The sequence below is a fragment of the Molothrus aeneus genome, chromosome 6 (genome assembly GCF_037042795.1).
Source record: "Molothrus aeneus isolate 106 chromosome 6, BPBGC_Maene_1.0, whole genome shotgun sequence".
NCBI lineage: Eukaryota > Metazoa > Chordata > Aves > Passeriformes > Icteridae > Molothrus > Molothrus aeneus.
In genome coordinates this window covers 31,559,465-31,584,588 of record NC_089651.1, presented here as the reverse complement: position 1 = coordinate 31,584,588, position 25,124 = coordinate 31,559,465, and the positions used below count along the sequence as shown (strand labels likewise).

General features: G+C 35.8%; 1 protein-coding gene across 1 annotated transcript in view; it reads left to right on the top strand.

Moving 5' to 3' along the window:
- The window catches only part of RYR3 (ryanodine receptor 3), a 196,760-nt gene that overhangs the window by 448 nt on the left and 171,188 nt on the right, over nucleotides 1-25,124 (top strand). The window lies entirely within an intron of this gene.

Below are 25,124 nucleotides of genomic sequence, written 5' to 3'. Positions count from 1 at the left end.
AGCGTCCCCGTCAACTTTGTACTTGGGTTTCTAAATGTAGCATGCCAAATATGTGACCTCTGAAACTTCTGTCTGGGTTAGATTTCACTGACATTAACAGAAGCTTTGCAAATAGGAGTGCCTTAAAATGATGAATAAACCAAGCAAGCCCCTGATGACCTCTTCTGATAAACATGCACACAGAAGCACACTTGTGTGTAGGGAACACCAACAGATGTTAAAGTCAGGGCTCTGCAAATGTTTGGGGTCTTTTCTCTACTTAAAAGAAGCTTATCTTTAAAGGACATAAGCATTTCTTTGGGAAGGGGTGTTAATTAGTGAAATACCCTCCACTTGGTGTAATTTTCTATAAAGAGCCCTCACACCATTCTTTCCTAAAGCTTTACACAAATCTAATATGACAACTAATTTAGACTTTTAAGCAAGTAGTGTACATGCATTAATTTTTGGGAAGAGGATAACATCCTTTTCATGTCTCACCTTGTGTCTCCTTAGATTTACCCTGCATGACTAAGAGTGTGTTGTTGTGTAACTAGCGTGGAAAAACTGCTTTTGGATGTGTGTATTCCCTTCCCTTTCCACGCTATCTTTACTTTGCATTTATCACAAATAATGTTCCAGAAACAAGCTCCTCTAGAGCTGATTCAACTTTGAAAGGATAAGTCGCTAAAATAAAAAATGCTAAGTTCCCAAAGTAAGAAATTACAAGATTGATTTTTGAGAAGCTGGGGTAAATTATTTATGGGAAATAAAGGTTGGAATGAGGTGATGGCTGCTGCTGTAAGTTGTTTAGGTGTGATGAAGTGTCATTAGCACTTTTAACCCTCAGAGAATTTCATGGGGGGGGGGGGGGGGGGACAGGGTGGAGGGGTAATGACAATGAAAAATCTTCTACAACATTCATCCCCTCCACTACACTTTCTAAAGGTACATATTTTAGCAGATTACTCCAGCCTTTAATCTGAGGCTGGAGTGTTAAATATATATCCTTCATCCTTTCACTTTCTAGGATGTTGCCGTGACTGAACAGCCATCCTCAGGGATGGAGTGAGAAGCCTTGCCCTTTCATAGGTGCAGCCTATGTGTGCTACATGAGATGGCAATTTCTGCTGCTGTGATACATTCTCATGCTACAGTAACTCTGTTGCACTTCTTCCAATGGTTAAAATGAAGTTCTTAGTAGAAGCGTGGGCCAAAACTGGAAATAGCCAAAAGGGAGACTGTGCAGAAGTGTTCCTTCCACACAGTGCAAGGAAATCTTCTACAGGGGAGAGAATGAACTAGATTTTTCTGTTGGAAGTTCTAGCTACTTCTTGCTCTAAACAATCATATCAGTTACTGCTGTCTCCTCAACATTATAAATCTTCTTTCACCTTTGTGGGCAAGGGATATGTTGTTTGTTTCTTAGTATACTGAGAAAGGAAACATTTATTAGATACTGAGTGCTACAGTGAGATACACCTTCAGTACTGATTTCTTACGGCTTTTATTTCTGTGTAAGCAGTGTTTGTGCTTACAAAAATATAGTACAGTAGTCCTTAAGAAGTCTTGCAGTGAAATTGTTAATCAATTAGAATCTTCTCTGAATCAAAATATTTTATGGGTTTTTTGGATTGCTGCTGAATGTTTCCAAGGCTTATGCAGCTGATTCTTCCTTTGAAAATGTTGATATCCATATTTTTATTTTTGAGTCTTCAGAGAGAAGTTATCTAGGATATTTAAGGTCTTGGGGACATCTCTTTCTTGTTTAGGTATAAAATAAGATTGAGTCTTTGAATCAAAAGATATCATATAGCAATTTTTTGAAAAAGCAAGAGAACCAACTCTTAAAAATCTACTTAAATTATTTTTTGCTACCTTAAAGACAAATGTCCTTTTGTCCTCAGTTTTTTGTTGGTTATGACTTCTTTTGTCTTCCAGATCTAAGTTGTTGTTTAGTTTTGTGTCTCACTTTTATGTTCTCTCCTCATATAAAAGGTCAAAAAGCCTGTTAATACATGATGATGAAATCTGTATTTGTTTCTATGGAGCAGCAACTTGTGGGCACATTTATAAGATTTGATGGAAAGCTTTTTACTGTTATTTTCTGTTCCAAAACATTCCTTATACTTAATTAGTTTGGCAGCAATGGGAATGAGAAACACCTAAAGAACAAATTCCAGAGAGGATAACAACATTATCATTGTTCTGGTAGTGGTATGTCTTCAGTACTCATTTCAAATATGTCCCAATACTTGTGTAAAGCCTTTACATGCAATGACAGCATTTCAAGGAAGGTGTTCTTTATTCAGTGAAATTTCTTCCTGAATTTTTCCTGACTTGTTAGTTCAGTATGAACATAAATATATAAGCACACATATATTTTTCTTACACTGCTATCCTGTTGTTGTGTCTTTGTTATGAATTTTTTTTTGTTTTATTTCTTGTAATGATGCTTGGAATTGTTTATCTATTTTTCTTGCTGCTGGTTTCCTTCTGGTTTTGGCTCTGGATATTCAGTGTGTCATTTATGGAAGGGAGAAGCAAAACACTTGTTGCATGTGTGTAACATGCAATACTGCTGTGGTTTAGCTTCCCTTTTGTTTAGATGATTTTCCCATATTGTTTATTTGTTGCCCCCTCCTAATGTGTGTGAATACATAAGAAATCAATGTAGCTGACATTATGCAGCATTAGGTGAGAATACATATGGTTACCTGTGCTGTTTTGAGATAACATACTGAGGGATATAGAAAGAGCCTTGCTGCCCTTAATGTGAATGAGTGAGTGTAAGCCATTCTCATTTGAGCCTTTCCTATCTGCTGGGAATTTACTGCTATGATGAGTTGAAACTATTCTCTCTTCTCCAGAAATTATTCACAAGTTCTTGCTGCTGCTGAATTACTCAAATACGAGGTGGTCTCTGTCTTGGAGCAAAGAGCTTTTGCCTTCTTCCATTAGAAATACCTAAAGAGTAATTTGCTAACAGTAACTGAGCATATGGTTGAGGATGGAGGTGAAGTCCCACCCCTGCCAAAGCACTTTAAATTTAATGAAGCATATCAAAGTCATTTGCCATCTTGCCATTTGCCATCTTGCCATTAGAGTCCTAAATATGGTGGTAACACTAGTTGAAAGTTCTATTGCTTTGCCATTTTTCCTGAAATTCGTGCTATTAATGGAAGGAGTTCCTCCTTATTTTAATAGAGATACCTTTTTTGGTTGGCTTTTTGTTGTTGTTGTGTTGTTTTTTTGGGGGTTTTTTGTTTGGGTTTTTTTTAATAGTTCATTAGTCAACAAAATTTTGCCTCATTTTCTGTAAATCTAAATACTGTTTGTGCTGATGTGTCTGGGCATAAGTGTACATATGCCTTTGTGCCTGTGTGTGTGTTTCTTTTCCCAGCTGGTTACTAGTCATTAATTTCTGTGAGTGACAAAGGCTATATCAATCGGTTCTTCTTTAACTTATGCTCTTTTAACAGCATCTCTCAAAGACTTTAAGTGTTCTCATAGACCTCTCTAATCATGATCTAAAAATTTGCAGAGAGGTGTGGGAAACTGTTTTCTTCCATTGACTGACTGTAATTATCTATTATGCTTAAATAGCAAAATATTGATGTTACAAAGACCCAGAAAATAATATTTGATTTTTTTTTTCCAAGATCTAGTGCATGTATGTAAATTTACACAATGAGTTTACAGATCTTTTTAGGATCATTTGTGTATTGAGTTGTTGCTCAGAATCAAGAGGATTGAGCAGCTCATACACAAGTTCATTTGTTGATACACATTCCTACCTATACTTCTTGAAAATGAGGTCTTCTACTGTTCAGATGTTACAAATGAGATGGGAAGTAATCTGTTTTACAATATGAACTGTCAGGTAAAGTGTATATTAGATTTTCTTTTTCCCCTCAATCATTTACACTGTTGCCAAATATAAATATAAAAAGTGATTAAATGATGATGCTTCTTAAAAACTATTCTAAGAGTTGTAATACACCATTTCAGTTTATCAGGGATCAGTGTGGCATAAAACTAGTTCTTTTTAGATACTTCTAATATATGTTGGTTCATCAAATCTATGTTCTTAGTGGTATATCTCTAGTGACATAACAAAGAACATATGAAGTGGAGACATGAAAATAATTTTTCCTTAATAGTCCAACTTTGTATCTAATAGTTATGTTACTAACTGCATGCTGATATTCTGTAGGACAGATCTCTGTGGCTTGATTCAGTAAAGTACAGAGATCTCCTATAAAGTGCCTACCAGACCAATACTTGTAAACAAATATATCTGACAAATGTCCAAATACCAAACAATAATGGAAGATATTTCTAGGGAGAAGTCTTTATCAGTGCTTAATTAAAAGTGGGATAAATTTGGAAACTGATCACAGTGAACTGTGCATGAATTTATGGAAAACTATATAAAGGATAGGAAATGCCTTGAGATAAAATCAGTGGAATCTTCCTGATGCCCTTTTTAAGGGAGCTGGAACAAATTCTGTGTGCTTTTTGAACAGCTGTGTGTATTGCACTATATTGTTTTCAAATTAACTAGAACACTTTGTCTATTTTCACTGAAATGTGCTGTAATTCATGACACAGAAATTCATTAGTCAATTCCTTTCAAAAAAAGAGTAAAAATAATGAATAATGTTATATAAAGCTTGAATTACTTCTGAGAGCTGGTATTAGAAGTTCAGTTATTTTTGAGTTAAATATTTCTGTATCTGTTTATCTATTAATCTCTGTGTGTTAAATCTGCCCCTTTTGATCCTATTGCTGCAGTTGTAGTTGTGTAGCAGCCCATACTTCTAAGGCTTTTAAGTACTACAACAAAAATTATGTGACAAAACAAAATCTGCACCATGTTTCTTCCTCTCTTTAAAAAGAGTCTTTCAAATATACTTGTTTTTTGCTTCTTAAACTTCAGACTATCACCAGTACAACTATTCACAATCACTCTTATTTTCCTTCATTTTCTACCATGGAAATCATACTTAATGTTGTAAATTTATCCTGCGTTGTGTTGCTAAGAACTTGTAGTGTCCTTCTCTGTAAATAATGTTGCTCAGTTTATTTTCACTCATTCAGCTGCCACTTTTACTTCCTGCATGTGTTCTCAACTTCATGAATATTTTTGTCCAGTTTGTCACTATAGGCAAAACTACTCATGGTCATTCTTTGCTTAGGACTCTTTCCCTACTGAAAGTAGGATCATATTATGGACAGTTTTAGAATATGACAAAATTTCCAGTGCATCACGTGCTGTGATATGCTGTGTTTATTTTTTATAAAATAAAGAATAAATCTTGTGCAGTTAATTGCAACCTCTTTTTAAGCCAGAATTTTAAGCAAATGGTCTACCACAGTATAAAGACAACAGTCATTGCTTCAGACTGTAGTGTCTGTTTCAACCTACAAACATATTGGAGTAATTGCTTGATATCTATAACAGGCTTTCAATTAATTTGTAACAATTTCTCTTTTGAAATTAAATAAATGTAAATGTGTATTTTAGGCCCCTGGCATGAAAAAGTTCTTTGCACCATGTTTAGATAGAAAGGGAAATACTTCAGTAATTTATTATGTTTAATTTAGTGAAAGTTGTTTGAATTTTATAAAAAACCCAACTGTAATGGACAATCTGGGAAAAATGAATTTTCTGGGCAATGGCGTATTGGAAGACTAGATCAGGTAAAGGGGAGCAGAAAGAGAAAAAGGCAAATCGAGTTTTTGCAGATAAAACAGTGAATAATGAAGAGCTGCATCATGATTAATCCAAGGTGAAGGTGGATTTCTTTCTGTCAAATTTAAGGTAGCTGAGGTACACTTCCAAAGAGTCCTGACATTGATCCTGAGATGTTACATTGTTTGGTTTCCTTGAGACATTTCTTATGTTTTATTTAGCATGGATCTATAGAATAGGCAGCAATCCTACTTTTTTTCTACAAGAATGTAGATCAGTACAATTCAGAGATGCACTGTAAAACAATATACAATCATAGTACATATATGTGTGGTATATGTAAGGATATATTGTATAACATATCAATAGAATATATGTAATTATATGTAACAAGTTGCACTTAAACAAGCTGCTTCATATTAGGCCAGTCTACATCAGTTAAAATCAAAGTGACATTATATGGCATGAACTAAACATCATGCTTTTCTACTGCTTTTTTCTACAGCATAATTTTAAAAAATGCTTTTTAAAAAAGAAACCAGTGCATATACTACAATGTTACAAATTCAGTGTATTGTTAGAAAATACTTGTGAGATTGAATGTATTCATTATATTCATGATCCTCTTCTAGGATAGATCTAACTAACTCCTTGTTAGTTTCCTTTCCTTCCCCCCCCACCAGTTATATTTCTGGGGTTATTTGATGCTGATGCAGTTCTACAGAAATAACAACAAATTTGTTATAGTCAAGCAAAACTCTTCAAACTTGCCTTGAATTGTTAGTGACAGAAAAGGCTTTTGACAGGATTTGTGACCATGCAATAATCCTAAATTAATACCCAAGCATATATTTCCCTATTTCTTCACAGCCACACTGGTGGTTGTTGTAGAGATTTGTCTTCTGCTCATGATCTGCTTTTTGGTGTCTAAACGGGAATGAATATCTTCAGTAATAAATAGTGAATTTGTTAGTGATGTAGTGCATTTTTATAGAATGCAGCAAGCAGGTTTTCTAATCTCTAGTCCCATGCCGTACTAACTGGGTATGATTCATGTTGAAATCCAGCAGTGAATATTGCCTCTTCTCAGTTCCCATGGCAGTGCTGTGACCACACAGCCAAATGCTGCCAGGTGCATTAGCTACACATTCCAAAAATTAAAACAGAGTTGCAGGCATGGAGGAGATGAAAAATAGAATAGGCATGCAGTTATTTTGAAGACATTGAATTAAATAACAGGACACTAGCTAAAAGTTCTGTGTCTCTTGACTTCATACACAAAATGCAGATTTTCCCAAATGACAAAGTAACACTGCAGACACATAATAAGCACAGATATCTAAAGGCATTAAAATTATCATCTCAATTAAAAAACAATTGGTTACATAAATACACTTTAAAAGATTCAGAAAGAAAACATGAGGTATTAATATATGCCTCAATGAGTTTTTTGGCTTATTTTCTCAATATAGAAGTTTTTAATATATATTCTGTCGTTAATGTCATGACAACATCAGCAGACCATTCCTTCTGTCTATAACTTAGTAGGATATAGTGGTTTTGGTGCTGGAAGATCTAAAATTATGTACCAGATATTGTTTAAGAGAATGTATGTTCTAATTTCAGCAGATATTTTCTACCCAAATATTTGATCTGCTTGCCTAGCTTTTGGAAGCAGGTTTTCTGAAAATTACAGTGATGTTCTGAAGTGCAGATGGCAAATATGTGACACCTCAGGGTGGGTCTAAAGTAGCTCAAGGCTGAGATATGCATTGAAATTACAAAAGCCTGTAAGGAAATTGAGATCTGCTCGATCTGCTTTTGGTTGTGTCTTGATATGAGGTACCCAGAGCTGTTGATTGTCAGTCACTGCGCATCTGCTGTCAGTCAGGCTCAGTCTCCACAGACAGAGCCCAGCTGTGAATAGAAGCTGCTGACCAGTCTGTAACCGCCCTTTCCAGGTTCCCTCTTTTGGCACATCTCATCCATGGGCAGGAGTGTCAGCTACGGTCAGTAAAAGTAACAGCAGAGACATCAGCAACGTAAGGTGAAAGATTCAGTAGTAACATCAAGTTTGTTCTTTCTACTGGGCTTTTATCCAAATAAGCAAGTGCTAGTTCCTCAGTGAGCTGAGTAGTCAGCACACACCTGAGCTGTTTTTAGTCCACAGCAAACATCTCTGTCAGTCTTGAGTATTCCAGCTACTTCAGCACTGAACCATGTTCTCTGATACCTTGTGCCAGAAAACCAACTTCCCTTGACACAATTGCAACAATTTGAAATCTCTTCAATAACATAGTATTACAGAAGAATTGAAGCTTAAATAAAACATTTTAAAATTACTTGTACAAAAAATAGAATTTCAACTTGCAAATTGAAAAACTTTTTTAAAAGATGATGTGTAATTAATTTATAGCACTGGAAGTTTAACATGCTTTTGAACTACATCAGCAATACCGTGTACAAATGGGAGTATAGGGATCATCAAACTTAGAATATATACTAGTGCTAATGTCCCAGATGATTCACTAGAACGCCCAAGGCCAAATGACTCCCATTTCCCAAGACTCCATCTGACTTCACTGCCTCATCTTTTCTATACATGGAAAATTCTCAGAAGACTTATACACCTGATACATATTAAAGATACTTAATGTCAGTAGTTTGTATAATTTGGAAGTTGATGAAGAATATATAGAAATATTGATATAGTAAGTTAACATTTTGACTAAAAGAAAATTAACCCCCAGTGCTCAGCATTTATACTGGAAGTTACCAGCCTGTCTTCTTAAGTGCATATCCATTTCTGTTGCACTTTTCAAGAGATCAAAATCAATAGACATTATAGTTTCAATGTGGCCAAAGCTGGGAAAAGTAGAGTTTAGAATTTGGAAGACCTCAGTCTGATCATGTATATTATGCTTGCATTTGTAGCTACAAGGTAACTTTTTTGTTAAGAATGTTCATGGGACAAAAGATTATTTTCTGCATTCATATTGACCATTACAGGACTAAATACTAATAGGGTTTTAAAAGATCTGATTTCCTGATTTGTCTGTGAAAAGTTAGTGATGATTGTGTACCAAACCTTCATTAAAATCTTTTCATTTGCCCTTTATTTTATGAACTAGTTTGATATACTAGAATTAATAGAGTGAGGGTTTTTAATATGCATAGGAAAATATAAACATTTTTAATTTGCAGACACTAAACCTTTTCTCTAAAAGTTGTGAATTATTACTTGCTTTCCTAGTAAATTTTTGCAGATCTGTTGGAAATCTTTTTTATCTGAATTACTTTGTTATCATGTATGGAAATAGTTCCAGGTAATCTGGTATAGGTGAAATTACAAGTGGCTGAGGGTGACTAGCACTTTTGATGGCTGAATAACTCATGTGTCATCTGGGATGGCAGCTTTAAAAAAATAAAATTTAAATTGTTTGGTTTTTAATTTTTTGTTACACAATATAAGAAAAAAAAATTCTAGCTCAAAGCTTACAAAAACTGTCAAGAACTTTCTCTGTATACTATACTGGATCCTAGGTGACTCCCTTAGGCAATGTCTAAATGGCCCCATCTTTAATGTATCTCTGTTATGTGAGTGAATAAAAGAGCTGAGTGCTTGAATACTCTGTAGTATACCTCAATAATAACTCTGCAAGCAACTCTTGATTATAAAGGATAGGTATTCTCACTGGATCACTTATCATTGATTATTATTTCAAAAGTTTCCATAAAGCCTTGTTAAATCTATAAATTTTAGTAACATTTCTGCTGTTAAAACTCTTTAAAGTAATTCTGTCAACCTACACCTCTTCCTTCACTCACTGTGAATGCCGATAATCCATATTTGCCTTAGGTATTTGGTTTTATTCAAGATTTACTTACTGTGTTTATAGTAGTTTTGCTCAGGATATCCCTAAATTTTTAAAAATTTCTTCCATGAAATGGAATGAGGTAATATTTTGGATCTTGTAGAGGTACAAAATATTTCCACCTGTACAATTAAGTGGCATTGCATCTCATATTGTGCCAAGTACTGTAAGTTTATTGTATATACATAGTAAAACCAGCATACATATTATTGTACATACATATTAAAACCAACTATAATAGAATCTACAAAAAAACCCCAAACTTCAATGTGAGTTGTATGTTAAAATAAATTTTTGCATTACAATAGAAGGAAAAGTCAGCAACTACTATGACACTCTTTCAAGACTAGTGGTTTTCTAATAGTGATTTTAAGCTGCACTGCAAAGACAAGCTTACTGGACAAAATTTCACAGAAGGGAATACGACAGTGTTATTCAATAGTACATGGGCTTATATCCTTCACCAGTGATGTGAACGTTTCCCATTGTTGCTTCAGTTTCATGTGTGAAATAGTAAAAGCTTAGTATATCAAAGCTGGCCTGGAGAAGAATACCTTTGCTTTATTACACAAATCAGCCTGAGTTTCAGAATTCTTTAATTTATACATTTTGCATCTGATCTCCTTAATGTACGAAATGAATGATTCTGTGTAGTATGCTTGTAGCACAGTGAAAGTTAAGAGAAGTTAAATCAGTAATCAGCTAGCCCTAAATAAATGGTAAGGTCCAAAAGAATGTGCTATGATATGTGTCATATGTTGCAAATATTGTTTATACAGCCAGATTGTTCTTCCAGTAGAGAAGATACAGTGATTGCTAAGTTAGATAGTAGTTTCCCCAAAGAGGGGAAAAAAGGACATCACCTGCATTTAAAATACATTGATATGAATTATATGAAAATATATTGATAATGTTAAAAAAAATCTTTATTAAGGAAGACAACTTTATCAGAAGGGAAAATGCTTTTCTTACTAAGGCTTTTGTCCATTTTTTAATTTGAAAAGCCAACATTTGATGACTAATTATTAGTGGCATAGGCAGCCTAACTGCAGATAAGTTACAGAAGCTATTACTAATGACCTTTTACTGCTAACCAGAGTATAGTTGCTATTTCTTTTCATAGTTGATATTTGCTTGTCACAAGCAATAAGCTGTAATAGTGTATCCACTGGTGCCTTGCTACTGAAAAAACACCAACTTTGAGAGAAGCTGCACAAGAACATACAGATTTTTGTGATTTATTTGAAATTCAGGAAGCTTGGTGGTATGTGGAAGATTCTAGATTCATTCAGAACATGTAAATTGTACTTCATGGCAGAAGTTTATTTTTGTTCGAAAGACCCATTTTTTTTCCTACCAGGGATCTTCCTAGGCCAGCTTCTTTCAAGGTTGACCTTAGGCTTAAATAACATCACTGACGACATAAGGGCCTGTTTATGAAGCTTAACTTGCTAATTAGAGTGGTAATATGACCTTTCTTTCCTTTGCCAATATGAAGACCATTTAGAAACATAAATCACAACATTCTAAAGGGTGAAATGTGTTCACCATGATGTAAAAAATGGAGGGGGAGGGGAGCAGAAATCTGCAAGACGAAAAAAGATGAAGACGGGTGATATTCTGCTACAGAGAGTCCATCACATCCATAGAATATTTTTAGTGCTATTTAGAAAATTAATCATATTATTACACAGTTCTATCATGCAACTTAACTGTATCCTGATTACTACTTTTATATTTTCACATCTCTGTTTCTTTTCTTCATTTTCTAAAATAAACTAGACAGAGAGCCAATGATAACATGGGAGTTGATGAAAGATTATCCTGATGTAGGGCTGCTTCCATGCAACATCAGTTAGCAATACCCAGTCTCTTTACTCAATACCCAGTCTCTTTACTCCGTGCATCCCTTAAATCTCCAGCACTACTGCTGTAAGGAAACACCTTATCAGCTAGCTGTGTAATGCAGTTATATCAGAACACCAGAACCAGATACTAGCCTCTGTGTACTCTGTTTTCTCTTTCTGTCATTTCTTAAGCTAGGTGTTTTCACAGCAACAGTAAGAACTGCTTGCTATTGTTACAATAGAAGTCACAGAGCTATTCCTCTTAAATGCATCTGCAGAGGATGGAGGCAAAGACACAGCTGTTATTTTCTGGAAACTAGGAATAGGATATTAGGAAGAAGTTTTTCACAGAAAGGGTGTTTAGGCATGTGAATGGGCTGCCCAGGGAGGTGGTGAAGTCACCATCCCTGGAGGTGCTTAAGGAAAGATTGGATGTGGCCCTTGGTGCCAGGGACTACTTGACAAGGTGGTGTTTGGTCATAGGCTGGACTCAATGATCTCAATCTAGTTAATTCTGTGATCCTGTAGTATTGTATAAACATGGCAAAAGTTGTGAGCTTTTAGCAGTGCTGACTTAGCTCCCATCTGATCATGTCACCATGTAAGTGCAGTTTTCTTTTATTGAGATGGCATCCCAAAAATAACTTATACCTCCTATTGTTCAAGCAGAGATTTAAGTAGTCAGGATTCTTGGTACACATGACCATTGTTTGGATTTTTTAAGGTTGGGGATTTTATTATAGGATAATTGCACATTTGTCAGCATTTGAGGGCTGATGTGGGGCTATGCAAGGTGAAGAGTTACAATACTTGCAGAAATGTTATCTTAGACAATGCTGGGCAATGTGCATCTGTCCTAAAATAAAGGTCTGAAGCAATGGCAACACCTGCTTCTTCCCAAGTATTTCTTCTCCTGTTACAATAGTCTATATGCATATTCACTCTGGTTACTTTCTGTCTAGTAAGTACATAGTTTTCAGGGCTCTTGTGATTATTAGCTGTGCTTGAATCATTGGCTACAGGTCTTGTCTTCAGCTATTTACAAGTTAGTGTAATGTTCATGTGTAGCACTTGATAAAATGTTATAGCTATGTGTAAGAGTCAATTGTTGGTAGTTATATGTGGTGAGAGTGCACTGTTGCTACATAGTAATTGGAAGGTAAATAGTCTAAATGTGAGAGCCTGTAGATGCAGAAAGGGAGATCTACTGCATCTGTAGTTCAATTAAAAAAAAAAGGGAAATTTAATTTCTATGCCTTTTTTATTAAGATTTGACTCAGCATTAAAGAAAGAGAATGACCACTTCCCATGTTGCAATGAGAAGTAGTAATTTCAGTCCAGTTATCTAATGATGGTCAAATTTGAAAGAATTATCTTAAACTATCTCAAGTGAGCCATGATTAAAACCTCTGTTTTAGCCTAATTAATGTGCTTTGAAGTACTCTCATGTTAATGTTTGCAGCTGTTATTCAAACTGTGGTTTTAATCTAAGTAAGCAAAATAGTAGCTTTGATATACCACAAATGTACAGACTTTCTGGGCAAGAAATCATTTTTTTGCCTTTTTTTTAATAGTTTTGATTTTTATTCTGCTGCACCCAGATAAAGGCTAGGATCTACTTGTGTACAAATGCAGGAAAACAATACATTCCCTGACACAAAGCGGATGTGTGAATAGACAGGCTGTAGATGAGTGTACAAGAAATGGTCAGTATGAGCAGGAGTCATCACACATTTTAAATAGTACACTGCAAAATGAAGGTATTAAATAACAGTAAATGAAACCACAAGAGCAAACAAACAAACACTAAAACAAATCAGAAAAGGCCAGTGGGTTACCTCTGCAAGGAATTACCATCTGTGGGAGATCATAGATGATTCCCCAATGAAAATCTAAAACAAACCCCTAACCTGAATGTTTTGTAGATGGATATTTGTGATTAGTACCACAAACTTAACAGAAATGGAATTTGCTTGATTGAAGAGATGGCATCTAAAGTGTTGCAAAATGTGGAATATCTCCTTAAGAAAGGATGTTCTTTGATTTTTTTTTGCTTTCAAGCCTAATCAACAAGAAGGGAGATTCAATCTGTGAAACAGAGAGCAGCTAACAAGCAAGCTCCAAGTGATGTCCATGAGTTAGAAACACAAATTACTTATAGGTAGCATTGCCTTGTTAAGGCACAGAGCTGGACATGCTTCAGCAATCTCAGACCTAGCAGGAGGTTAACAAGGCTTAGGAAGTAGGATGCCCACTGAAAGTGGACACAAAAAATGCAGAATTTATAGGCCACCTGACAGAGCTCCCAAGATGAGGAAGAAACTAATAAACCCAACCCAGCAACTGTGCTGAAATGGACTCCAACTGCCTAAAAGGTAATTCCAGCAGGAGGAGATTGTGACCACTGGAACAAGAAACACACCAACTCAAAAAAAAAAAGAGAAAGCCTGAGCATGTGGAGTAATCAGCATGGGAATTAATTAACCAACATAAGATAGAATACTAATAAATAAGAGAACTATGCAACTTGTAGCCAGTGAAAACTAATTCACTAGTTTGCTAAAATGTACAAACAGTAAAAATTTTTAATAGTTGCGTTGCTTGATTTGCGTAATGCCTCCAGAAACCCAGGCTTGCACAGCTCTGAAATAAGTAATCAATGTCACTCTCAACTGTCATTGAGTTTACACAGAACTCAACTGTGTAAATATTGGCTTGTTGCATCTGGAGAATGAATCTGATTTTGAGGACAATAGAAGGATGAGTTGTAAAACATGTGGTTGGGATGGGATAAGAAGGAAAAGCCTAAGCCAATTATCTCACAGAGATGGAATTTTTCTTTGACAAGAAGGGTAGCAATATTATAGTGAGAAAAAAAAAGGAGATCTGGGTATGGAGTTGACTGGGGAGACAAAGAATTTTTATATTCAGTCACTGTGAATACACATTAGTAGTGAAAATTCTCAAGGAGAGATTGACATACCAGTTCATACCCATTTCCTCTTTAGCTCTACCTGAGGGTGTAAAAAACAGTGAGAACAACTGTCCTGCAGTCTCTTGTTGTTTGATGTCATAAGAGATATCACAGTTATAATAAATTGCAGGCTTTTTATTAATTTTGGTATGCATGACTTGTCAAAATTGTGGGTATTACCAGGAGTTTTCTTGCTCTTAATGGAAAATTACAAATAGTTATGTATTTTTCTTCTTCAGCTTCAAAGTGGAATCTACATTTAGTAATAAGCAAATATGGAATGAATACAACAAACAATAAAGATACTTTGCTGATAATGCTGAAATTTTTCTGTCATTACTCCTTAAAGACCATCTTCACAGGCTCTTCAGACTTTTTAAGTCGCTGAGACTTTCCAGTCTTTTTGTTCACCTTATTTTTATCACATAGAATCCATCTGAATTATCTTTTCTCAGATTAGTCTTGCATTTGCTTTCAATTAATGTGGAAATATTTATTTATGCATCACAAGAACAGAAGACTGAGAAGAACTTGAGTCATTGAATTCATTTTGACCTGAAGTTCAGTTTTAGAACTAATTATATCTTTTCTCCTGTTGCTTTTATCAAGGTACCAGTCCACTAATCTAGCAATCTTCCTTCATTTTTTCAGCTTAAATGTGTTTATAGAATTTTTTATATGTCTCAACTGTAATTTATCAATATATTTATATAAGAAAAATTCTATTCCCTCTCCAGTTTTTCTTTTCTGGACTAAATAAACTGAGTTTGTTTAGCTTGCTCTCATGTGACTGGATATTTGGTTTCCTTAAAATTTTATTGTCCCTTGTTTATACTCCTGCTGTCTCACTCGCCTTTAAAAACTGGTGACAACCACTTGGACAGTGACATGGCAAATTCCTCTTTTTTGGCCAGGATTTGCTCACCTTTCATAGCAAGGCCATATTGAAATATATTAAAGAATATAAATTCAACCTAGACACCAATCTAAAAAAAGAAGACAGACTATGTATCTAAACCTTTTCTGAAGGCTGTAAAGTCTCTGACTATGTTAGGAAATTAAATAGCTACAGTTAATTCTCTAGCCTTGGGACAAAGTGTAGGTATACAGCCTACGTGCATAGAGCTAAACAAATTCCCCAGGATATTAACTGTACTGCCTATTGGAAACAGTCCCTGGCTGGCCAAGGTATTTCTGGCAAGATTCTGGTAGGTACAGGGCAGTTTATTTCTTAGATTCATGCTGAGCGTGTTCTCCTGTCAGTGCAATCTCTCTGTACTGTCTAAGAGAAACTGGTGAAATGTCAGGTGCTCAGATAGTCACAAGTATTTATTTACATTGGCATCAGTCAGAGAGGACTGCAATATTGCTTTTCATGCTCTTAAGAGTGTTTTTTCAAATATCACATTTTAGTTTGGAAGGAAATTTAATTTTAATTCAGAAAGAATTAGTTCCAGAAATATGTTTTCTCCTTATAGCACCATAGGAAAGAACCATAGAATCATCAAGATTGGAAAAGACCCTTAAAATTGAGTCCAGATGTTAATCTAGAAAAGCTGTGTTCATCGCTAAACCATGTTCCATCTATGAACCTTTTAAATACATCCAGGTGTGGTGTCTCAACCATCACTTCCATGGGCAGCATGTTTCAATGCTTGACAAACATTTCAGTGAAGAAATTCTTCCTGATATCCTATCTAAACCTGTATTGGGGCATGCTGGGGCCCCTTCCTCTTACCCTGTTGCTTGCTGCTTGGGAGAGGAGACTGATTCTCATCCCGGTCTCCTTTTAAGGAGCTGAAGAGGGTAATAAGTTCTCCTCTGAAACCCTTTTTCTCCAGGCTAAACAACCCCAGCTTCCTCAGCCTAACCTCTAGTCCTTTCACCACCTTTTTGCCCTTCTCTGGACATGCTCCAGCACCTCAGTGTCTTGTAGTGAGAGGCTCAAAAGTGAGCACAGTCTTCAAGGTGCAGCCTCACCAGTGCCAAGCCCAGGGGGATGATCCTGCTGGCCACACTATTTCTGATACAAGACAGGATGCCATTGAGTGGCTTGGCTCTCTGAGCACACTGTCAGATCATTTTCAGACAGCTGTTGACCAACTCCCCCAGATCCTTTTCCACAGGCAGCTTTCCAGCCACTCTTCCCCAAGCAGTTTGTTACACAGATTATGTGTTACCACTGAATGACTTAGTTCTAACAGTATTTTCTCACTCAGCTTAAAATTTTATAGGGTGTAGGAATTTTTCAGAAGTGTGCCCTCTGAGACAGAATCAGCCAGAGAAAAAGAGCCCTTAGTGCTGAGTCAGAAGAAAAAATTTAAGAATAGCACTGTAGTTGTCTATAAACCAAAACTCTCTAAACCAGGCTTACAGTCATAGCTGGATTTCTGTGAGAGAACTACTCTCGAGGAGTAGGACTGGCATTCTTGATTATTGAGTTTATGCAGAATAAAGTGTGATAGCCCTAATGTTAGTTGACTTGTCCTCATGAAGCTCATGGTGTAAACTTGTATTCAGGCTGGAACATGCAATCAGTGTGCATTAGAGTAGAACTAGAGCTACAGCTATACTTCTACAGATAATAGAATAGTTTATTTTAATAATTCCCTAAAATCTTGACTATGTTCTTATTACCATGGCTTTAGAGCTGGAAACTCCTCTTTTCTTAGAGTATGTGTTAATTAGGTCTGAGACAAAACACAAACATTCACAAAATCAGTGTCGTGCCCAGCTACTGAAAGGTAATTTTTATAGCAGTAATCCTCTCAGACATGGAATGCATTTTACATAATCAAATTCAAGAGTAGAAATGCAGTTCCTACTAAGAAGGGGAAAGATTAAAGTCAGCATTCTTTTGTATTTTTTATTGTTTGGTTGTTGTTGGTTGTTCTTTACATTCACAGTTAAACCAAGCCCCTCCGTTCACTTGGAACCATTGTTGATAATAAGAAAGTGCATTAATACGGAAGTGCATTAATATGGTCATTGCCCAAGAAACTTACCTGCAGTTCTCAGCCAAAGATTTCTAAATTAGAAAGGCTATGGCTGAAATAGTCAGTAAAAGCCTATAAAAATCCCTCCCTTGAGCTTCCACTTGCAGGTAGAATTTAAGTGACCTAATTAAGCCTGAAAGTGATGCAGTGTCACTTATTTGTCTGCCTGTGTGCTTCCAACAAATGTTTCAAAATGCTGTAATTTTTTTCTGTGGGAGTCTTAGCTCCATGGTAACGATATCCACTTTAACTCTTTCAGAATCTGTAGAAGAATCTTCTTATTCAATATAAATTTACTCCAGTCTCCTTTTAACTGTCTTCCTTTCCTCCCTAAGTTCGCCCAAGTAAGATTTTGTTAAGTGTGGATGCAATTGATCCTCTGGTGTAGGATGACAATCACTTCAGAATAATTCTTCATTTTTTCCTCATGAACAAGAAGAGAAATATAGAAAGAGAATTACTTTGTTAGGACAAAGTAATACTAAGATGGTGAGTCAGACTGTAGTCTCACAATTTTCAGCAACAGTACCATTGCCACATTTGAAGTTCAGGATATGGGAAAAAAATTATTAGGAGTATGGAAATATTCTTGCATGAATTGATGATGAAATAATTGTGACCTTTAGAAAAGAAAGTGCTGTGACAGAGATGCTCTGTAAGTTACATAGGAGTGCCTATTCTCTTTCTTAGCATAAAATAAATTTTGAAGAGAAAAGGTGACAAATTCTTATGAACCATATTGAAGTAAGTCTCACTTTCAGAAAGAATAAAATACACTAGAGAATATAGGTTTTCTAATAAGAACCATACAAGGGTTTTGCAAGGAGTTCTGCACTCCACCCTAGTACAACAGACATAAAGTAACCTCTGTGCATTTGAAGATTATGAGGAAGTTTCCAGAATGGTTTTAAGACACGCGACTTAGATAGGTATGGTAATTTGTGGAGCATCCAAGGAGGGGGAAGGTTGGTTGTGAATACTTACCACTTTCCACAAAGTAACGGTGTTCATTTTAAACCACAGTGACATATCAGAAGCTACACCACTGATTTCACTGCTTCTGAAATCATTTGATCTTAAACCTAATGACAGATATTTTTGTGGATTTCAGTAATTTGCAGTCAGCTGTCTGTGTATAGCCAGGGAAAGAAAGTTCTGTCTCATGTTGAAGTGTGATGTCTGGTGCATACTGAATGTAAATTTTATTGTTTTCTTTACATATATCTGTTCTCTCCTAAGCAGAAATCAAGTATTGGCAGTCTAAGAGGACATTAAATTAATCTTATATTAGTCCTTCTGGTTACACTTCCATTTGACTTTCACTGTACTATTACTTACTCACTATGAAGCCATATTGGAATCCTGGCAACTTGCCTTAGACCTTCACATTTATTTCTGTTGAAATTAGCTCTATGCTGCTCTTCTGAGAGGAGTTACAATAGATGGTATATTTTTTTTGTTGTATTTGTTATTCAGAATTATTTTTTCCTTTTTAGTCAAAGACATAGCTATGAAAAACTGGCACAACTTGAAAACTGCACACATTTTGTTATAGCTGAAATTGTTTTGTTGTTTGCTTGCATCACCAGTCTTTAATGGTACTACATGTAGTACTCTGGATACTGCATCTTTAAAATATGTCCCGCTTTGTTGTAGTGCATTAAATAGCTTATTTCGTTGGTGTTTTACCCTGGTGATGGGAAAATTTTACTGGGTATGTCAGGTCACGTGGACCATTTATTCCCCCTTTCTCATCACATGGTTTGTCCCCATACCCCCCCTCCCTTAGTGGTCTGTCCCATGGGTGGCCCCTCCCCTCACCCCACCCTAATGGCATCCCATTGGCCACAGTCCTTTTTCCCCGCCCCCTTCCCTGGGTATAAAATCCACTGCAGGAAAGGGCCACACCTTCTTTGCTCCCTGGGTGGTTGCTGCCACCAGCAGTGTCGTGTCTCAAGATAATAAACCGCATACTCGTCTCCATGTGGCAAAGAGCGCTTCTCGTCTTTTATCTTCCGTCTGTGCAATTCCGTGTGGGCTTTAGTCCTGAGCAAGCCGGATCTGGATTTATATTAGCCCAGAGACCCACGGATTTCTTGCACCGCTTCTCTTTACCTGGCTCTTACTAAACACACAAAAATTATTTCTTTGAATTATTGGTTGGCTTTGTCTCCTGTTACTTAGAACATACTCAGAGAGCATGAATTGCCCTCCTAGTTGAAACTCTAAGTTAGGAAAATGTAGTATTCAATGCCTTCTAGAACTGAGGCATCAACCATTTGCTAGTGAAGGGAAATTGATTACATGTCCTACCAAACAAGCTCCACAAACTGATGGACAGAATAAGAGTCTCCACTCTTCTTTTTGTCAGAAATAGCACATTTGAGGGAAGCTGTGGTTGCAGTACCAGGACCAGGGATGTATACATGTATTTAACAGTTAAAATGTTAATACAATGTATATTATACTCTCTGTGGCCATCACTGACCAAAAAAGTGCAAGTTAATTTCACAGAATTGAGCATGCTTCTGTTTTTTCAGGATCTTGCTTTGTTAAATTAAGTAAAAAATTTTTGTGCTAAATACTCTAAGTATGCTTTCCTTTCTGAAATTATGATATACATTGTGACGGTGTTTACAGGGGTTCTTGGATGAGGGAAGAGAGGAGGATCTGACTCTATGTTTCAGAAGGCTTGATTTATTATTTTATGATATATATTACATTAAAACTATACTAAAAGAATAGAAGAAAAGGTTTTATCAGAAAGCTAGCTAAGAATAGAATAAGAAAGAATGATAAAAAAAGCTTCTGTCTCAGACAGAGAGTCCAAGCTAGCTGAATGTGATTGGCCATTAACTAGAAACAACTCTATGAGACCAATCACAGATTCACCTGTTGCATTCCACAGCAGCAGATAACATTGTTTACATTTTGTTCTTGAGGCCTCTCAGCTTCTCAAGAGGAAAAATCTTCAGGAAAAGATTTTCCATAAAAGATGTCTGCGACAATACATATTTGAATTTGATTTTAGAATTTCATTTATATTTTTAGTATTAGCTTTTTCTAAGCAGATCTCATTGGCTAAAAAATGAACATAATCAGAAATTGCTTCTCTGCCACTGTGATTAATCTTTATCCAGGCTTTAAACAGTGTGAGAAATTCATGTTTTAATGTGTCTGAAAACAGGTAAGTTTTACTCCTCCGTGGGGTAAAATAGCTTTTGTGAATATTTTCAGGCATACAAGGAGTAAACTGGGACCAGCAGTTTTATTACCTCCCTTTTTTGTGGTACTAAAAAGTTGACCTGCTCTTTGTATCCCCAAATTTGATATCTATTACACTGGCATACTAGAATTAATGATAATTGAACATGTGATTTATTGCACTATTTTTTTTAAGTTTGCTGAGCAAAGAATTTTATTTAAAATTGAGGTTATTGGAACCTCAAGGAAGAGGAGGGAAGAAAACTAGAACATGAAGTCTTTTGAGTATTACTTTTGGAATTGCCTTTAAAAAACCCAAAGCATCTTTAAGAGATTCAGCCTAAGTAAGATAGTTTTGAGTTTGTTTTTTAAGTAATTGAAGCACAAAGTTTATATTCAATTTAGCTACATTTCTCTTTCTCCTATCTCAGATAACACATAAGGCACAATAGATTTACAAATCATATCACTTTCTGTCTCCAATTCACCAATTTCCTAATTTAAAACAGAAAATTCAGTTCACTTATCCATATGTATTTTGTCGGTTGTATTTTTTTGTTGGCAGTGTTGATGGTGTTTGGATTTTGTTTTTATTTGTAATTACATGAAGGAGTTATAATCTCAGAACAACATTTGATTATGTTCGGTGTGCTTGAATCTCAGATTACAGACAGTCTTAATTCAAAAATTCAGTCTTTCACATCTGTCTGGTAAATAGCTCTTATGACATTAATCAAACTTTATGTGATAAAATGTAATATAATGCAAACACCATCATTATCTTGTTTATTAAATTCACTGGCTTGAATATTTATTATCAGTTTATTTATTTATTTGTCTGTGTTTTTTCCAAAATTATTGGTGAAAACCAAGAGGAGACTGACATCTGAAATATATTACCTGGAAGACAGGAAGTAGAAAAGAGAACATTAGCATGCTTGACCAATTCCAATACAGAAAAGAGATTTAGTGATAAAGAACATTGACTAAAGTAATATACTTACTCAGACAAAAGCACTGGCACTAAAATATGAGATCAGCACTGAAACTGTGGAGACACATACAGTTATGTACATTTCATACAAAAAGCAGAAAAGTGCCCATCAAGCCACTGAATTTGTGCTCTTAGGCAAATAAAAGAAATCTAAGTAAAATGTATTGTGAAATCTCTGCAAGGGAGACAAAGGGAAATGGGAGATTGTAGGAACAAGAGAGGCAGGAATATCTTCAAATGCAAAGCAGTATAGACCTCTATCATTGCCAAATTGTTTCATCATATTGAGAACAGCCAGTTCAGTTCTGTGGTGCTAAGGTTTAAATGTTTAATAAAAACTCTTAGGTGAAGCACTTATTTCAGGAGATGGGATTTATTTTAAATTCTCAGTATATGTTATCCAGTGCAGAGTGAAATCTATATTGGGACAAAGTTTTTGTACTTTTATTTTTAAATTAAGATTAACAAGAAGGCTATTCCATGAAGGCTGCTGAAGTCACAAATGACTGCTTGCTCTGAATGTGCTAAGGTTTGTGGAATATAAGTTTTTTCCCAGATGTGAGGTTTAGAATAGACTTACGTGAAAAAATTAGTTGTGAATGTTTATCTTAAAAATCATAAAATGTTCACACATGTAGCATACTGGAATTGTAGATTGTACTTTTACTAATGGTGTAGTCTCCCTGAAGAATGCTTCACTAAAAATATAGTAAGGTATTTTAAGCACCTTCAGGCTTAGAAACCTAAATGCCAGCTTTTCATTATGTCCTAAATGATTTCCAGCTAATGCAATGCATTTAAAAATAAGTGCTATTTTAGAAATTTGAGTCAATTATTTCTATAAATGACATATAATCACCATGAGATTATAGTACTAGCTGTAGCAGATGACTCTGTACTTACTAAAATATTTTGTCTCTTGTCATTGAAGAATGTTATTCCTTTAATATAAAATTAGTTTTATTTGGAGTTATTAAATAATTCTCAAATTATTATATTCAGAAAATTTTCTCCTACAACTCCTCTGGGACGCACTAGAACCATCAGAGACTTTTTAATACTTGATTTCAAACCAGTGACAAAAGAGTCATGTGAAAAGACATCTGATGTCCCAACTACCATGAGACAGGATTGGAAAGTTAGGGAGTCTCTGTTAGAGTTATATCAGGCTTGCATTACAAGATTAGTTCTTATCTTTCCAACATTCACAGCTCTGCTTTGTTTATGTTGATTTAACATATAAATCCATGTGCAACCTTCCTAGACCTTACAGAAATATTTATTACCTGCGTGACTATGTAAACCTTTTTGAATTGTTCTGTATATAAAACACAGCTTCTCTAATTTACTCAGTAAAAACTGTAAAGCTTTGGCAACAGTTTTATGCTAACACTTATTTTCTGCAGGAGAAGGAATTTTTTTTAAGTTTTACTGAATAAATTACTATATAATTTGGAGCTTCATGCACAAAACTACTGCTTTCTCAGTTTCCTTCTGATTTCTCATATAAAAACTATTGCTAATAAAATTAGTTTTATATGAAAATAATGTAGCAGTGTATTGGCTAGTGGATATACCAGGTATTCTTGCAGTATAACCAGAAATGTTTAGAGGTTTTCTCATGTATATGCTGCACAAGAGTTCCACTACAGGCAGGGAAAAGGCTCAGCTTTGCACCACATGACAACCACCAAGACTGTGATTGGTTTCACTATGAGTCAACAAAACTTGTCCTTCATCATATGATGAAGATATTTGATGTCATGTCATCACACACCATTGTGTCTCATAGTGTCTCAACTCCGTTGATGAGAAAATATTAAGAAATAGGAAATTATAATATAACAGCCTCTTTAAAGTATTCCTAATTACTTTTGGCATCTAAAAATCAACTCTGCTTTTTTTTTTTTTGGAGAACTGGATTTATAATTTATTTTATTTATTGTTTGTTATTATGCCAGTGCAGCTATTAGTACACTTGTGTATAATCTGAAGTGTATTATAATACTATGCATAGCAAACCCCCTCATTTATAATTTAAATTAATTTTTAATGAGCCTATTCATATAAAAATGAAAACACTAATACCTTATCAGATATTCAGAGAATTGTGGAATACTCTGATTGGAAGGGACCCAAAAGGGTCACCAAAGTCCAACTCCTGGCCTTGGACAGGACACCAGAATCACACCATGTGCCTGAGAGCATTGATGAAACATTTCTTGAACTCTGTCTGGCTGGTGCTGTGATCACTTCCCTGGGGAGCCTATTCCAGAGCCCAAATACCGTCTGGGTGAAGAACATTTCCCTAATATCCAACATGAATGTCCCCTGACCCAGTTTCAGGCTACCCCCCTGGGTCCTGTCACTGGGCACTACAGAGAAGAGATCAGTGCCTGCCTCTCCTCTTCCCCTTGTGAGGGAGCTGTAAGTGCAGTGAGCTCTCCCCTCAGTCTGCTCTTCTCCAGGCTGCACAGACCAAGTGACCTCAGCCATTCCCCATACAGTTGTCCCTCCAGATCTTTCACCAACTTTGTTGCCCTCCTTTGGATGCTCTCTAACACTTTAGATCTTTTTTATACTGTGGCTCTGAGAACTGCCCCCAGCCCTGAACGTGAGGCTGCCCCAGCTCAGAGCAGAGGGGACAATCCCCTCCCTTGCCTGGCTGTGATGCTGTGCCTGATGCACCCCAGGACACAGGTGGCCCTCCTGGCTGCCAGGGCACTGCTGACTCATGTTCAGCTTGCCACAGACCAGGACCCCAGGTCACTTTCTGTGGTATTGGTCTCCAACCTCTCATCCCCCGGGCTACATCCATAACCAGGGTTGCCCTGTTCCATCTCAGAATTCAGCACCTGCCCTTGTTAAGCTTCATACACTTGAGTAATTATTTAGCCCCATATGTAAGCTCTACTGCTCACTCTCTAACGGGATTTGAGGAAAAAAGTAAACTATATTTTGGGTTTTTAAATCAGATTATTCAATAATTTGATCTGATGCTTTGGAGAGACAATTTTTATACTACTCCTATAACAGTTTTCTTTCATATATCAGTAGTTATTTCAGTTAGCAAAATACTGCACATGGTACTCTGGAAGAATTTTGTTATCAGTGGACAAGATATTAGGAAGGGATAGTACTTATCTTAGTTCTGTAATTATTGTGCAGTATCTCACAAATAGTTTGAAGCTTTCCCAGGCTTCAGATTTCACATATTAAGAAAATAAAGCAACCCCTGTGTTGCTGGTATGTCTTCTTGTATAGGTGCTGTGAGTACTTATTTTTTTCTGAAGTACTTAGACTCAATTATTTGTATGCTGGAAATGCATGGAGTGAAACAGCTTGGTGATACAAGCCCTTCAAATTTAATTGAACCCTTGGCTTGTGCTATGTATTTACTGAAATAACTGCTTACAAACTTTTTTAAAAAATCTCATTCTGCTTTGCTGGCTGTCAGGTTCTGTTACCTGATTTTCTGCTTCTATTTTACTTCTGACAAATTCAGATGGAATTTCACATTTTTCTTCAATTCTCTTTAGATTAATTTAGAAAAAATT